At 42.3% G+C, this 17,193-nt stretch overlaps 1 protein-coding gene across 5 annotated transcripts in view; it reads left to right on the top strand.

Moving 5' to 3' along the window:
* GRAP2 (GRB2 related adaptor protein 2) overlaps positions 1-17,193 on the top strand; it is a 67,691-nt gene that overhangs the window by 1,461 nt on the left and 49,037 nt on the right. The window contains exons 1-2 of one of the 5 annotated variants that reach the window (XM_045062405.1): positions 3,654-3,669; positions 4,555-4,695. The gene's annotated coding sequence lies outside the window, so the exon portion shown is untranslated. Of the gene's footprint in view, positions 1-3,653; positions 3,670-4,006; positions 4,696-17,193 lie in introns of those variants that run through there. The other 4 variants (XM_045062404.1, XM_045062406.1, XM_023257504.2 and 1 more) reach the window with 4 other exon arrangements.

Here is a 17,193-nt window from a genome sequence, read left to right on the forward strand (position 1 = left end):
CCAGGCTCTGAGCTGTGAGCAAAGAGCCCGATGTGGGGCTCGAACTCACGAGCCATGAGATCATGACCAGAGCTGAAGTCAGACGGCTACTGACCTAGCCACCCAGGCGCCCCTCTTTTTTTTTTTTTTTAATATTATTTTCAAGTAATCTCTACACCCAATGTGGGGCTCGAACTCACAATCCTGAGATCAAGAGCCACATGCTCCACCGACTGAGCCAGCCAGGCGTCCCTCCGTTGACATTCTCAGTCACAAGTCTACCTGTTGCAGTTTGAAAAGGTTGGATCCCAGTTTTTCCTTTTCAAACCCATTCATTTCCTCCTTTTGGAATGGATCTTCGGATGTCTTTGAAAGGGAGTTGATTAGGCTCAGCAAAACTGTAAAGTGTTCTCTACCTAGTGGAATTAACTTCGTTAAAGTGACATAATGTGAGAGGCCCTTCTCTGCTTTCTTCCATTTGGGGGCACCATAATTTAGGTGCAGTACTGTAGCTCACCAAATACACGGTTTTACAATTATGACTTGGTGTGGTTTTTTTCCCCCTGAACTTGGAGTTTTGTAAAAGTGAACAGTTTTCTTCGCTTGGTTTCTAGGATCTCGTTGCTTATCATCTCCTTGGCTGGTTCCTTCTCATTTCTCTGACCTCTCAACTTTGAAGGGGTCTGTTCTCTATCAATATTCATTCCCTGGGTGGCTTTATCCAGTTTCATAAATTTAAATACATTCCATCTCTCTCAACAACTCTCAAGTTTTTATCTCCAGCACTAACCTCTCCTGACCTCCAGACTCATATCTATCTTGACATCCCCACTGGTCTTTCTCATAGACATCTCAAACTTAATATGTCCAAAACCAAACTTTGGATCTTCCAAGCTTGTTCCCCCAGCTCAGTGATGACACATCCTTGCTTCTCACTTCTCAGGCCATGAACCTTGGAGTCACCATTGACACCCCTCTTTGTCGCCCAGACTTCACATCTTATCATCAGCTCACCGTTAAATGCAGGGTGGCCACCAAGTCTGGGTAATATGAGGTTGGTAGGTGATAAATGGTTCATCAATGCCACAGTGTAATTCACAGTAAAGTAATAATATTGATGTTTCCAGACTTTGTGGTCGCCCTGTATGTTCAGAATTCACACATTTCCCACCACCTCCACTCTCTACCACCTGTCCTAAGTTGCTGACTTCTCTTGCCAGGACTTTTGCAGTAGCTTCCTAACTGGTCTCCCTGCTTCTCCTCTTGCTCCCTGATGATTTAATCTCAACACAACAATCAGAGTGATGCTTCTAAAGCCTAAAACCCAAACGAGATCATGTAACTCCCCAGTTCAAAATCTTCCATCGGCTCCTGTTTGACTCAGAATAAAACCATGACCAGCAAGGTCCTATGTGTTCCGGCCCCTGCTCTCTCTCTCACCTCCATCCTGACTCCTCTCCTCCTCCCTCATTGTATCAAGCTCGCTCCCACCATAAGGCGTTGCACTTGCCGGTCCCTATACCTGCAAAAGCTATTTCCCCAGAGAGCCATCAGCCTGGCTCCCTCACTTTGTTCTGGACTTAGCTCAAACGTCCTTTGATCTCCCAATAAAATTGCACCCCCCGCCCCCCAATGTCAGCTACACTCTCTCCAACCCTTGCCTCATTTTATGATTCTCTATAGTAGTACAACCATCTGATATATGTAATTATTTCTCTGTCTGCCGGAAGGTAAGATCCAGGAGGGCAAGGACTATGTTTGGTTCCCTGCTGTATTCCCAGCACTTAGAACAGGCCTAATGCAGAGTGGGTATTCAAACTTTATTTACTGAATGAATGGAAAGAGAATATCTGAATCTATACTACTGAATGAGAAGTACACCCTTTACCATAAAGGTAAGTTAAACATAATTATGTACAAGAAATTCTGATATTAACAATGACCCCTCAGAAGGAACTGCTGAAAATTTTTAAATGAGTATGGTTTTAAAAGAAAATTTCTCTATTATGGAGAAGTCCAGATTTCACATATTCTTGAATCCTCCCAATTTTGCTGATATTTTCGGAGTGTCCCAGGATTGTGCCAGCATTCTCGCATTAGAGTCTTTATTCTTAGCTTCTGCCTTTGCACTTGCTCGATTACAGAGCATCCATGAAATAGATCAGTAGAGTGGCCTCACTCTCCTGTCAATATGCTCTATAACATGTCTGTTGATCATTACTTACTATGAAATAACTTCTCTTTTTTTGAGATTTTCCTGTTCTGCATTCCGTCCCACACTTGTAAGGGAAAGCGTTCTATTCTGCTCCCCGAGGGGTAGTCCCCTGTGGAAAAGCAGCTTCCTCATTACAGTGCAAGCTGAAAACACCCTGATACTTCCTACAGTATCCACTTGTCTATCCACTTGTCTTTTCTCCTTCCTTCCCACTCTCACTGTTCAACAACTTCGAAACCACTGACTTGGGATAGGACTGTGACCAGAGGATTTCAGTGTCTGAAAACTGGCTATGAAGCTACTGGGTATAATGATGGAACCCAAAAAGGTCCTTAGACCATGAAGACTGAAGAACACTAAGGCCAACGTTGAGATGTTTATTGTTCTAAAGTCTGTGACCTGCTGTTGCCTTTAAAATTCTATCTTTTTTTTTTTTAATTTTTTTTTCAACGTTTATTTATTTTTGGGACAGAGAGAGACAGAGCATGAACGGGGGAGGGGCAGAGAGAGAGGGAGACACAGAATCGGAAACAGGCTCCAGGCTCTGAGCCATCAGCCCAGAGCCTGACGCGGGGCTCGAACTCACGGACCGCAAGATCGTGACCTGGCTGAAGTCGGACGCTTAACCGACTGTGCCACCCAGGCGCCCCTAAAATTCTATCTTAATAACCTGTGGAAATAGTGGGAACTCTGATCAGACACAACTTGCATTATTTAACAAGCTTGCATTAACAAAAAGAAAATCCTGGATTAAGGAGTTGGGAATAGCAAATGACCTCCTTTAACTCATTCAATAAATATTTATTGAGCACCTACTGTGACCAAAATATGCTGATGATTCCAAACCAGATTCTTCTTTTCTATTTCAATAAAATTGCTGAGCAATTATAACCAAGGAGAACTCCCCCTTCCAAAAAAAGGAAATTTCAAACAAGATTTAGGTACAAGGGGGCGAAAAGTTAAAAAAGGATATCATCTCATAATGTAGCGTGAGTCTAAATTTTAGAACTCCAAACAGTCTTATTTTTCTTATTATTTTTTTATACTTATTTTTATTTTGGGGAGAGAGACAGAGTATGAGCAGAGAGGGGCAGAGAGAGAGGGAGACAGCGTCTGAAGCAGGCTCCAGGCTCTGAGCTGTCAGCGCAGAGCCTGACATGGGGCTTGACAAACTCAAAGAACGTGGGGCTTGAGATCATGACCTGAGCCAAAGTCGGATGCTCAACCAACTGAGCCACCCAGGTGCCCCCAAACTGAGTCTTATATGATTCCCTCCTTCTTAGCCTTCAAGGAATTAATGCTAGGAAGAGCCTGTGAGCCAACATTTCCCTCTTTCTCTTGGGCCTAGTCCCTAAACTCTGACTGGTGTCATGTAGCAAGTAGCAACGTCTCTTATTTTGTGCAAAGATGCAGCGTTGGCAATCCATTTTCTAGCAAGAGCAAAGAGAGGAAGAGGCCTTCACAAGCTGCACTTGGTATGGGAACCTACGGGGGGGGGGGGTTGTTTTTTGTTTGTTTGGGTTTTTGTTTTTTTTTTTTTTTTTACAAATTTTAAGGTTAGAACAAAGGAAGCTAAAGGTGACAACAACCTTAGGTCAGTGAAAAACCTTTAAATCCTAGAAGTCCTTTAGCCCAACCAACTCAGGAGAAAGGGAAATCTCAAAAATCTAAGTAACCAGTCCCAGCTCGTGCCTGACTGGCAAAACCGGGGTTAGAACTAATCCTGGCTCAAAACTGCTGCTTCTTTTTCTTTCTTTCTTTCTTTCTTTCTTTCTTTCTTTCTTTCTTTCTTTCTTTCTTTCTTTCTTTCTTTCTTTCTTTCTTTCCCCCCATTAAGGGTAATGTTACGGACTAAGAATAATATTATGGGCTGAGTGTACTAAGAAAGCATTTTTCGCTGGGATTTTAACTTTGTGAGTGATCCCAGGGTGATATGAAATAAGTTCCCCGAAGAAGTCCTAATTTTTCTCTGGATTCTTCAATGTACTAAGAGAAAATGGGAGCTTTCCTTCAGAGCGGCAGCAGCTTTGTTGATGGATCATCTCTAGGATTAGAGATTTTCTTATGTGAACATAATTGTTCGGGGGGGAAATTGTTAAAATTGAAACCAAGCAAAAAGAAGCAAAAGTGTTTCAGAGAACCTCCTGCATTTTAGTTCAACTCTGGCAGCAAGAAAACAAAACCGCATAATCTAAGGCTCACGCCCAACTCTCTGTAGCCCTTGTATCTGCTAGTTCCTGTGTGGTTTGCCTACAGACTACAGGGCTAACGGGGGGTAGTTTGGAGGAGGGAGTAAGAAATAAGGCAGAGAAGGAAGCACTATTAATGGATGTGTGAGCTTGTACCCTGTTTTAATGCAGTCCTTGGAAGACACAAGGTGGACCTGTACTCTGACATGCAGTAATTTTGACGTGAGACTTCACCTTCCTTCTTGCAAGAGAGGATTCTATTAACTTGGTGTCAAAGCCAAGACATAGACTCAACCTCTTCTCTTCAAAAAGGTATGTCATTATACAACACCGGGCCATATACTCTAGAGATCTTGAACAGTTTTACAATTTGCAGCATATTCTCTGTGAGTCAAATTGAATTAAAATGAATCCCTTGGGCTCTCTAAATATTGCTTTTTCACATTGTGCTCCATCAGCAAAGGTCTGTGAATCTTTGGCCTTCTCAATGCTTCTGGTGATGGGGTTCAATTTCCAGCAAAGGAACTTGTTCCTTACTTAGCCCAGCACACAAAATTCTCCACTAATTGGCTTCTGAGCCACCCCAGGGAGAGACTTGAGACCCATTACAGAGGTGAAATCCTCCCTTTCCACAGTCAGCATTCAATCCCTGTTGAAGGTGGGGATGGCGGGCTGCGCAGAAATGAGTGAACCTTGGCACGATGGGGCCAGGATTGCTGTCTTACTTACATTTCTATTTCTCTTAATATTTATCTTCCCTTTACAAAGAACACCACTTTGGATTTCTTTACAAAGAGAAAACTTTACAGTGAAATAGGTTGTGAGAGAATATCGTCAATCTTTGTCTCTTTATTGATAACTAGCGCCATGTCCTTAGGATGGTGTCCAGTTCAGGCATCGAGTCTGAAGACAAACTCCTTTATGTTCTCTGTCCCAACTGCTCCTGAATATGAGGGTTGAGTATACCCACCAAGGATTCCCCTAACTTAAAAATACCGTGTTTATGTGCCTGGAATGAGGCCTTGTTACTAGTGTATGTGTAACTTCATCTGCACGGTACTGAAAACACACATCCCCAGATAAATTAAGAGGGAAATGTTTAGGGTCTAAAACTCCAATGGAAAAGATCGCATGTGCTCATGTTATGTCGTCTGAAGGTGGGAATCCTCAGGCCGAAGCATCTTTTGTTCTACACAACTGCATTTATCATCGACTGATTCGTTCTTTAGTTGGGTCACCTTTTTGTTTGTTATTTTTGGTTTCAGAAAGAACATTTAATATAAGCAGATTCTGCTTATAAGTAGACCCAACATTGTCTATAAAACTTCATGTTTATAACATAATATGAAAGCAAACCTCTTTACGAAAGGATCCACTGTTAAACAAAGAACACCATGTAAATCTAGAGCCATCTAAGTGCATTTAGATTTCAGGTTTGAAAAATGATTATTTGGACTCTTTTCAAGAACTCTGTTTTTTGTAGACAGAGGCCTGTGTCATTGAATAAAACTACCTTTTTAGACTGGACTTGGAGTGTCTCTCATGTAGTAAACAGGAATCTTATTTTCCCTAAATTGTGATAGGTTCTTTTTTAAAATGACTTTACTGACACAGAGGGGAGGGAGGCTATCAATTTGCTCAATATCAATATGAGTAATACCCCCATTGCTTATATGATATTCTTCTGAATATCTTCTGCATCTTAGGTCCTGATGAAATTCCTTTCATAAGCCTAATTCAGTTGCTCTTCATAGAGCCTACTTCATAGGGATACTATAAGAATAAATGAGTTCGCACAGATGTTAAGTGCCTTGGGAAAAAGGCACTATGAAAATGCAAAATTATATCATTATGGATTATTTCTTTGAAACTTGGTCATTGTCTTTCCACTTTTATATAAAATATATACCCCTTACTGCCTGAAACCATCTCCTTTAGAACCACTGCCTTCTGGAAGAGGTGAAGTTGATCTCGATTCCCACAAATTTTGTGATTCTCAGAGAATAATACCAATTCTTAAACAAGGAACAGTTAGTTGCTGCTGGATTCATCCTAGGGATAGACTCTTCATTTTCATACCCTCGTAAAACAAATTCAAAATTTGGTCAAGAATCTTTGAGACCTAAGTTATTTGAATCAAAAGATGGGGTTGATTGGCCCCCATTTTGTCTATTTTGAGTATTTGCTAAAGCATATCTTGATCTGTAAAGGATCAACACAGCCTCATGTGTCTCCATCTTTCTCTCCCTGTTTCTTTCTTTCTTTCTTTCTTTCTTTCTTTCTTTCTTTCTTTCTTTCTTTCTTTCTTTCTTCCTTTCTTTCGCCTGCCACTTTAAAATTCTCAGGAACAAAATAAATTTAACAAGTAAGCATTACAAACATGTATTGGGCATTTGCTATGTATTAGACCCTGTATTAGGCACTGAGCTCTCTTCAACAATGTTAATATTAGGTTTCAAGAAGCTTGAGCCAATAGACAGTCAGTAAGCAATTTTTTAAAACACTGTTCTTTTTAAATATGCATTCACTGACAAACATTATAGAGAATGAAAAGAAATTATTACTAAGTACAGGAAGATAAAAGTCTTATATGCTCTCCAAAGACGATGTAAGACATTTTATGAAGAAAGTGAGGGAAATTGTCCAAACATAAAGAAAAGTTGAAGTATTAGTATAACGAATACCTCTAGACTCGCCTGCTAGGCTCACCAACTGCTATCTTTTTACCATATGTGTTCCATCCTTTTGGATTTCTTTCTGAAGTACTTGTAAGTTGCAGACAAAATGACACTTCACTCCTCAATAATTGGGTACACATCTAAGAATAGGGACATTCTCCTATATAACCACAATACTAACATTATACCTAGAAGATGAATTCTAATTCCTTAATATCATCTAATATTTAGACCGTATCTAACCTTCACCGTCTGACCTCCAAACACCTTCTGTACCTTTAAAAACAAAGTAGGATCTAATTTTTATAAAGAGAAGCACATTTTGCAATCGGCCTTTACGTCTTCTTGTTTAATAACTGGATTTTTTTGAAGAGTTAGACCAGTTATCTTGTAGAATGCCCCATGTTCTGGATTTGTTGTTCCCTCATGGTGTCATTTAATTTACTCCTCTGCCCCCTGTGTTTCCTGTAAACTCCAAGCTTTGACTAACACATTGATTAGATTTCGAGTAAGCGTTTTTTACAGGCTGCTCCATATCACATCTCATCAGGAGGAACATAGTGCCAGGTTGTCCGTCTATCTGGGATTGTCAGTTTGATTATGGCTCAAGGTAGCGACCTCACTCCAGGGAGCTCTCGTTGTAAAGGTACTTTCTCCACCTTTGCAATTAACGAGTTACCTGAGGAGGTGACCGTTGGTGCTGGGGTCGCACCTTAGTTCCCAACAAACTTCACCTGATGGCATTAGATGATAATCCTTGCCAAAATCAACTCTTCCGCTGAGGGATCGTATCCATGTTTTGTACACTTTGAGGAAGGATTAGACCCACAAATTCGTCACTTTTAGCAGCAATAGCAGGCATTATTGAATGTATACATTCAGGCAGTAACAACTACAACAACAATAATAAGGAACATTTCCTGGGTGCTTGCTGTGGGTTTGGGGCCAATCCTCCAGGTACTACCTGGGCCAGGTGGGACAAGCTAGTCTTTCTGTGCCTTCGTTTCTTAAGTTACAAAATGAGAGGAATAACGGTACCTATCTCATCGCATTGTTTTGGAAACTAAATATAGTTGACTCTTGAACAACACGGGTTTGACTGCACGGGTCCGCTTACACTTGGATTTTCTTCCGTAACTACAGTACAGGACTGTACATGTATTTTCTTTTCCTTATGATTTTCTTAATAACATTTTCTTCTCTCTAGCTTACTTCATGGTAGGAAGACAGTGTATGACACATAGAACAAGCAAAGTTGGTGTAAATCGAGTGCTCATGTTATTGGTTAGGCTGCTGGTCAACAGTAGTCTATATCAGTAGTTATGTTTGGGGGGAGTCAAAAGTTAAATACAGATTTTCTTTTTTTTAATTTTTTTTTTTTATTTTTTTAATGTTTAAGAGAGAGTGCACACAAGCGGGGCAGGGGCAGAGAGAGAAAGGGAGAGAGACAATTTCCAAGCAGGCTCAACGCTATCAGTGCAGAGCCCAACGTGGGGCTCGAACCCATGAACTGTGAGATCGTGACTTGAGCCGAAATCAAGAGTTGGACGTTCAACCAGCTGAGCCACCCAGGCGCCCCTAAAAGTTATACACAGATTTTCGATTGTGTCCCAACCTGCACACTGTTCAAGGAGCAACTGTAAATTATACATGTGAAGTCCCTAAAATGGTGTCTTTCTGAAGACAGGCACATTTAATGAGAAGTGACACAAATGGAACCAAATGGGAATCAGTAACAGGACCTCACGCCACCACCACCCAGGTTTTAAGTTCTTGTAAGTAACTGAAAATCTGGGAGCCAAGATATATTTTAGGTTTTGTTCATCTGAATGATAACAGTACATTAAGCATAGATGAGGATACTTATTGCGTTTACATAGCTTAAGGCTCTGTATGAGAAACTTTCAACAAAAGATGTCACTAGGAACTGAAAAATATAGAACCATGAAGGAATAGGAAGGAAGCAAACAGAAAGGAATAATACAAGAGGGAAGTTATGAGTCCGCAGAGCCCTGGGGCAGGAGATGGTATTTTGATATAGTCAAGAGGGGAAAAAACTCCCTCTCATTCTCCACATTTCTGTACCGTATAAGATTTTACCACTAAAACACAGGAGGATAGCCATTGTCAAATTTATAAAAGCTCCCACTGGATTTCTTTATGGGACGATGGATGAGTCTTACAAGTAGGTAACTTCCCTGGTTGGGTATCTCATACTCTCAGATATTCCAGAAGGCAGTCTCTGCTTCTGAAACAAAGAACTGTATGCAGAAAAGGCCTTAAAACCAGTGTCCGTCCCTGCACCTTCATCAGCATTACAAAAGGGTTCCAGTCCTGTCTTCTCCACTCCCTCAATTGCCCTACAGAAAGCTCTCAAGTGTAATTTTCTAAAGAGAACTAAGAATAAATGAGGAAAAAAAAATCCAACATTAATAATGTTTTTATGCACTTCGAACACAGCCATTGCTAAATTGGTTCTGCCTTTTTATGTTTTTTAATGAAAAGCAGCCTAATTGATCAATTGGTCATGAATAATACTTTTCCATTTGTTTTTCTCCACGCCGCCCAGCCTTCCAGAACCACGGGCGTAATGCGGCAGCCTACAAATGGTTTATGATTTGTGTCTTTTGTCTAGTGCTTTATGGGAAAATACTGGAAGCAAACTGCTGAGAACTCAGTAGGAACTCAGTAAATAATAAGTAGATAGTTCACTTGTTAAATATGGCTTTAAAGAAATCTCTTTCAGATAACCAGGAAATATTACGAGGGAGGTACACAAGTAGGAAAAAAAAATAACAAAATCCCTGGTTGATCGGTCATTTGCAATTTCTATTCACTGGGGAGACTGGGCAGCTGAGTGGGTCAAATGTCCATCTCTTGATCTCAGCTCAGGTCATGATCTCACAGTTCCCAAGTTCGAGCCCCACATCGGGCTCTGTGCTGACGGTGCTCTGCCTGCCTGAGATTCTGTCTCACCTTCTCTCTGCCCCTCCCCCACTTGTATACACTCTCTCTTTCTCTCTCTCTCTCTCTCTCAAAATAAGTTAATTAATTTTAAAAAATTTCTATTTGTCATTTTATAGGCCATAGGTTTCCCGTCTTTTATGGAGCAAAATGTGAGGTCAGATTAGCTTTCCTCCCCTGAATAGATTTATGTTCTAAAAATATGGATTATGGAATCTCCAAGGCCAGCAGGAAAATCTCAGCCATACATTAAATACATGAATACAGTCAAATTTGAATACATCAAGCTTTGAAGTTGATCATAAATACATTGATATCCATAGCACATAGATTCTTACTGGCAGTGGTAAGGTAGGGGTCGGAAGAGAGTGTCAGCCACACATTTAGAAACTAATGGAAGCCATAGAAACTCCTCAGGGAGATTAAAAAAAAGGGGGGGGTGTCTAGCACTCATCCATATGCAACTTTATACAGAATTTCTAGTGTTTCATGAATTCCCCTGGAGTCTACACATACATTCTCGACAAGAAAATTTTCCTTTATCTGAAGTTATTTTATCTTGGGCCCTATAAAGTCTTTCAGAAGAGTGTGCACACATTATTTCATTTGATCTTTGAGGTAGACACACCGCATGTTTTACCTCCAGTGTTGCAGTGTGGGAAAAGCAACGCTCTAGAATTTAAGTGACCCTCTCAAGGTCATTTTGCTAACATCCGCCAGGACTTAAGACCAAGGCTGTGAAGTGGATACGCAGGGCTCCTTGTACGACACCGGTCCGGGCACAGCATTCTGGGGACACAGGAACCCTTGATGGGCTTCTGGAGATCTGAATGCTGGCTCTCCTAGAAACTACCTGCGTGACTCTAAACAAGGCCTCGTAATCTCTCTGGGCCTCAGTTTCCTTCGCGGTCAATTGAGAGGTTAGACCATGTGCTCCAGAGCCTTTTTGGTTCTGTTGCAAACTACTTGACCCCCCCTGGGTCTGAGAACAGAGAGAAATGACCTTTTCTGCCATAGATGGCAAGACCTTTCATCCTTCCCTGGAGGTCACACAAGCTGGTGTCCAGGTCACGATGGGTCCCTTTGCAATATCAAATCCCGTTAGAAGCTATAAACATAATAGTGTTTTTGTGGGCTGCTTGCTCATTGTTCGACCGGTTGCTTCATTTCCCTGCAGGGCTGACTGCCTCGCAGCGGACTTGCTCTCTGTGCTCTGCCTCAGACAGACATCCCGCGATTATTTATTATCCCTCTCGGTTAGTTCCGAGTATAATATGGAAATAAATAATGATGATGGACTTATTTGGGGCTGATAAACCTTATCCTTCTATAAAGGTTATTCCTCTTGAAAGACCTAAACCTTCCATCTGATTTTTCATTATTAAGAGTTATTTCCTTTAACGTCCCTGAAATGTGCTTGGAAATCGGAGACCCGTGAGAGGCCTGCAGCGCTGAACACAGAAGCCCTGCAAGTAGAAAGGACGTGACCGAGCCTTTTACTTGGGGAGATATCTGGAGAATCTTTGGGTCCGTGTAATTAGGACAAATTCGCGTTAGCATTTGTTTCAGATTTATAAAAAATGTCCGTCGCACATGCTGCCAAGGACACAAAATCCATGATGTAGTCCCAGCTTAATTCTGAGTCTCTCTAGGAAGCTAAGACAAGCAGAAAATTCTCATGCTCCCTGTGTCAGTTGCCGGACAGACCCTGAGAACCCAAGGTCTGCTCCGCGTAGCAGGAACCGCCCTGCTCTAGGCCTTTGGACTAGTCTGAGCCTAGTACTATCGACAGGGCTAGGCCGGCCACCTCAACCATCAGGAAGGTTGCCACAAATCTTTATTTGTGATGACTAGCCAGAGACACGAAATCGGGGGCCCTGTTGCTCAGTCCTTTTGCTTTGTGAGTTTTCTCAATGACCTTCAGGCTGGCGAATGGAGTTGTAGCACCTTCGTACCGAGAAGTATATAATTTGCTCAGTAGCGTGTCAGGTCATTGACTGTGGGAAGAAACACTGTCCAGCGATGAGAGCAGTCTGCTCTTTGCTCCTATGTTCTGTGCTCTTTCCCCAGCTTTGTGGATGACCCACCGTGCCCTGTCCCCTCCTCTGTCCTTGAGTGAAACCACACCATTCTTCAACCTGCTACACAGGACACTTAGGAAGTGACATGCATTGTTACCCCGAAAGCACTTCTCTACCTCTGACATAATATGAATATGCAATATCTCATTTATAAAATGCATAAGATGGTGCTTTCTTGTGTAGTCAAACTCCTTTTACGGCATTTCTCTCTCTTAGACCAGTATTGGTAAGTAGCCTACTAATTCACTTCATCAACTAGGTCTTGTATGATGGTGACACTGGTACCTGGTAAATACCCAAATAAACAAAGAAGGAGAAAGTGTAAAGTCAAAAAAATGCCCTAGCTGGAGAGCAATTCCTAAGACCTGCAGCCAGGCAGATGGTGCTCTTAGATAGAACGTTTTGGTTTTTTTTCCAGCACAGATACACAGTTTTTATTTTAAAATGCGAGATGTAAAGGGCCGCCTGGGTGGCTCACCGGGTTAAGCGTCTGACTCTTGATTTAGGCTCAGGTCCTGATCAAGCTCATGTAGGGCTCCGTGCTGGGCATTCTCTCGCTTAACATTCTCTCTCTCCCTCTCCCTCTGCCCCTCCCCTGCCTGCGCAAGTGCACACGCAATCTCTCTCTCTCTCTCTCTCAAAAAATAAATGAATACATAAATAAAGTCCATTAAAATGCAAGATGTAGGGAAAAGTAAGATTTACTGCTCAGCCAACTTTGTCAGCTCAAATTATTTCATGAAGTGAAGGGTCAATTAGGTGCTATTATCATCAAGAGAACAAGCTGTAATGCTCTGTCATATAGATGCTACAAAAAATTACCTGTCTGGTTACTTTAATTCATCTTTGGGCTCCCATCAGCAGACATCCCCTCAATCCCTAATTCACGACACCCAGAGCTACCAAGAACGTTTAGGGTAATAAAAACAAAAGAAAATGGTTCCTTTCCCCTAAGGAACATACAAGCTGTTAGGGAAACTGGGCAAATGAGAACCACGGGGCCCAACTCATGCCGAGGAGATAACAGAGCAAGTGGGGCAAGGAGGACTTTGTAGAAAGAGCTTTCTGGAGGAAGTGCACCTGCAGGAGAGGGAGGTGGCCTGATGAAGAGGCATAAGTGTATGCACACACTTGCATCCTTCACAGAAATCAGGGGAGGAACTGGGTCTTCTTCTCTGATGACCCATTTATTTTATCCATTTACTTATGTTAAATGACAAGTGTTGAGAAGGCTCTCATGGTTTGTTTTTTTTTTTTTCCCCTGGAGGAGCCAGAAATGTTACTTCTGCCACTAGAAACCGTGCCTCGGGCTCTTTCCCCAGATAGCCCACTCTTCTCTCACTTCCAGTTATGTCCCTAAATCGTCTTCTTCAAACGTTGATATCCTTGGTTCTTGTGACTCCTCTCCCATGATGGGATTTTGCATCCATCATCATTCTAAGTGCCCACCTCTGACGGACTCCAGTTGAAGGTCCCGCCTAGATCATGGTGCCCAGAATGGGACAGAGCGCTCCAGGAGCCATCTGGCCAATGCAGAACACCACAGAGTCATTGCCTCCCCTGCTCTAGACCTTATATTTCTATTAACATGGCCCAAGATTGTATTAGCCTTTTTGGCATTTGTGTCACACTGCTGACTCATACCGAAATTGTGGTCAACTAAAACCCATGAGTTCCCATGCGTTACTATTAAGCCAGATCTTCCTTATTCTCTACTTATGCTATTAAACACATACACACACACACACACACACACACACACACACACACACACACACACATGCCTAGGCACAGAGGTTTAAACGCAAAGACATTTATCCCTACCGTACTAAGTCATATTGATAACAACCTATCAAAATATTTCAGGGGCGCCTGGGCGGCTCACTGGTTAAGTGACCGACTCTTGATTTTGGCTCAGGTCATGATCGCACGATTTGTGGGATCAAGCCTCGCGTCAGCACTATCAGAGCAGAGCCTGCCTGGGATTCTCAGTCTCCCTCTCTCTGCCCCTCCCCTGCTCCTGTTCTAGCTCGCTCTCTCTCTCTCTGTCTCTCAAAATAAATAAATAAACATTTAAAAATTATTTTAGAGCTAGCAAACCAGTACTGTCTCCCAGCAGGTATTTGTTGCTGGCATAGCTAGTCTCATGTTGGATCCCCCAGAACAGGTCTCAAAAAGGATCAGGACTTCATTATCTTCTTCCTATCAGTGAATTGTCTGCAACCCTGGACAAGTCTACATCTTTAGACAGATAAGTGAGCCTCAGTCTGTCTGACTTGGGAAGAAATGTGAACGGCCATTTCCTTCCGAAGGATGTACAACAGTGAGTCCGCTGTCTACAAAACTCTAAGTACAAGTTCCTTAGAGGCATATCATGCGAGAGGAGGAAAATGTTATTTCAGGCTCTCAGCAGCTTTTGGAAGATTTGGTTATGCTTACCACTGTCCGTTATAGTAAGTAACATTCATTGCAACTGTTTTAAACCTGTAGCTGAGTGGTCTGATTTGGGGCCATGGTAATTTCTTGTGATGTCAGTACAGTTTCAGTGCAGTTATTTGTGATTTGAGTAAACATGATAAGGTGTATCTGTTTGGTCGCAAAGCTTGGTTTAAAGCGATTCTTCTCTCTCCATCCCCTCCCCAGCTGCATCCTTACCCCAACCTCTTCCGTTAGTAAAATGAGGACTTCAAAGACCTTAAAGTTTAGGTTTCTGTCAGACCTTTGGAAACCCCTAAAAGTCTTACCAAACTAGCTTAGCAGATCATAGGTTTTCTTTCCCGACCAAAGCAGAGAACTCACAATAACTTGTATAACATGTCTAATTTCCAGCTGATCGAAATGTTGCATTTCAAAACTCACACTTGTGAGCAGTTTTTTTTTTTCTTTTCTTACAGAAAGGTGCAGGGAACATCCGCATTTTCCTAATCTGTCACTCTAATGCAAATTTTAATGTTGCTCTCATGACCTTGTAATCATTAAGATTCAAAGAGCTCCTCCCCTCCCCCTCCCCAGTGATTTTGATCTATGGCATCGCTATCAACTATTCAAACACCAGTGTTGATTCTACCTAGGAGCCTGTTAGAAATGAGGGTCTCAGACCCTGCCTCAGAATCGCAATCTGAACTTTAAGAAAATTCCCCTGGTAATTCTTATGCACAATAAAATATGAGAAGAACTGCCCTACGGTACAGCGTTTTCACCCCACTTTACCCAGCATCCGTCTTGTATCATAATACAGTTGTAAAATTGCATTTCGTGTTGATTAAGAGTTTAGAGTAGTTAATTAAAATTTTACCAGATTTAAAGAGTTTATACACATCCAACTATTTCTCAAAGTATATATCACTGGCTTTAAAATACTCTTGACTTTCTGAGTTGTTGTTGAACAGGGGTTGTCAACAGAGAGCTATTTGATATCCCCTCCCTGCCGGGGACACCTGGCAATTCCTGGAGACATTTTTCGTTGTCATAATTTGGGGTGGGGGATGCTACCAGTGTCTGGTGGGTGGAGGCCAGCAATGCTGCTAAGGATCCTACATTGCACAGGACGGCCCCCTTAGCAAAGATTTAACCAGCCCCAAATGTCAATAGTAATAATGTTGAGAAAACCTGTTACGGAGGTGTATAGTTTGTAGGTAAAGAGTCAGACGTGCAACCATACATTACACAACTCCATGGGAAAATGGAGCCTTGTGGTATGTCACAACACGGCCAGAGAAGAGATAGGCTGGCAGTGGCCTGAATGATGATGGTAGGGACATGGGAGGAAGAGAGTAGGGGATCCAGCCACAGGTGAAAAGAGACATCTAGAACACATGGTCACCAGTGCTCCGTGCACAAAGACAGTCAGCTTTAGGGAACAGGGATGGGGTTCAGAGACGGGACACCAGAGATGAGCTGGGGGGAGGTTGGAGAGACACAAAGCTTCAGTCCTAGAGTGGATACTAGATATGATCCCCAAATGATGTTAGGCCTGGAAAACAAGAAAGGATTTCAGGTGTTAGCCTCGGAGGACACAGTGGATTTCAGGTAAATCCAGTAAAACAGGGACTTAGGAGCAAGACAAAATCCCATTCGCTAGAATTGGGACACCTCTGAGCCCGGCTGCTGCAGGGGGTGACCTGAGGCAGAGTTAGCCAAGCGTTCAGCCACAGTGAGCTTCTTAAATCCCTCCCAACCGAGAAAAGGCTTAGTGCTGAGTTTACAGTATGGTAGACTCGCAGGAAGGGGTCAAGTGCTTCCAGCTATGGAGAACAGTAGGCAAGGATCAAGCCAGGTCCTGACACCAGCTGGTGAAAAATCATGGGAGAAGAACTGCAACAGAGCTTACAAGGTCGTTGGGGTCAGTTCCCTGCTGCACCGCACCGAAATCATTTCAGAAAGATTATCTACCCTTCAACTGTAAAATTTCCAGAGAAAGATGTCTTAAAGATTGTGTTGATACCTTATAATCCATCTCAGTCAAGCTTCTTCGCCATTCCTAAGCCCAAATCCCCTTCGTGAGATGTAAATGGGCCTTCTTTCATCCAACCAGGGTGGCTATGTGCTAACATTCAGTATGCTGAACAACCCAAGAATGGCCGTACCCAGCCTTCTCTTTCCTAGGGTAAAGGATCTCCATTGCATTAGCACGGCACCCTAGGATCCTCTCCCCAACCTCTTAATCCCTTTGATATTGCCTGGAATCCTCTCCAAGTCCTGCCTGCTTGTGATAGTCACCACCAAAATGTATTTAGTAAATGTATACTGCGTGCTGACTGCCCCTTTGACAATAGAAGGCAAAGAAGAGAGAATCTAAAAAGATACATGTTGGGTTTTGTTGGTTTTCATTAGCCTCTTTTGTCTCTCGAAGGAGTTGTCATTCTTTGCTGAGTTCATAGTCCAGTTGGGGTGAGAGTCCTTAGGCTAAGTTCCACTGCAGAAAGTATTCTGCAAATACTTTCACTGTGACCCTCACCTGAGGACAATAGAGTACGCTATCATATAAAATAGCTCCGATGTGAATTTAGCTGTGAATAAAACTGGGATAAATGCATTTGTTCAGTTCCAGAGAAGGCATTATACTGCCATGTGGATTTTGTTTCAAA

Source organism: Felis catus, chromosome B4 (assembly GCF_018350175.1).
Source record: "Felis catus isolate Fca126 chromosome B4, F.catus_Fca126_mat1.0, whole genome shotgun sequence".
In the NCBI taxonomy this organism is placed as follows: Eukaryota; Metazoa; Chordata; class Mammalia; order Carnivora; family Felidae; genus Felis; species Felis catus.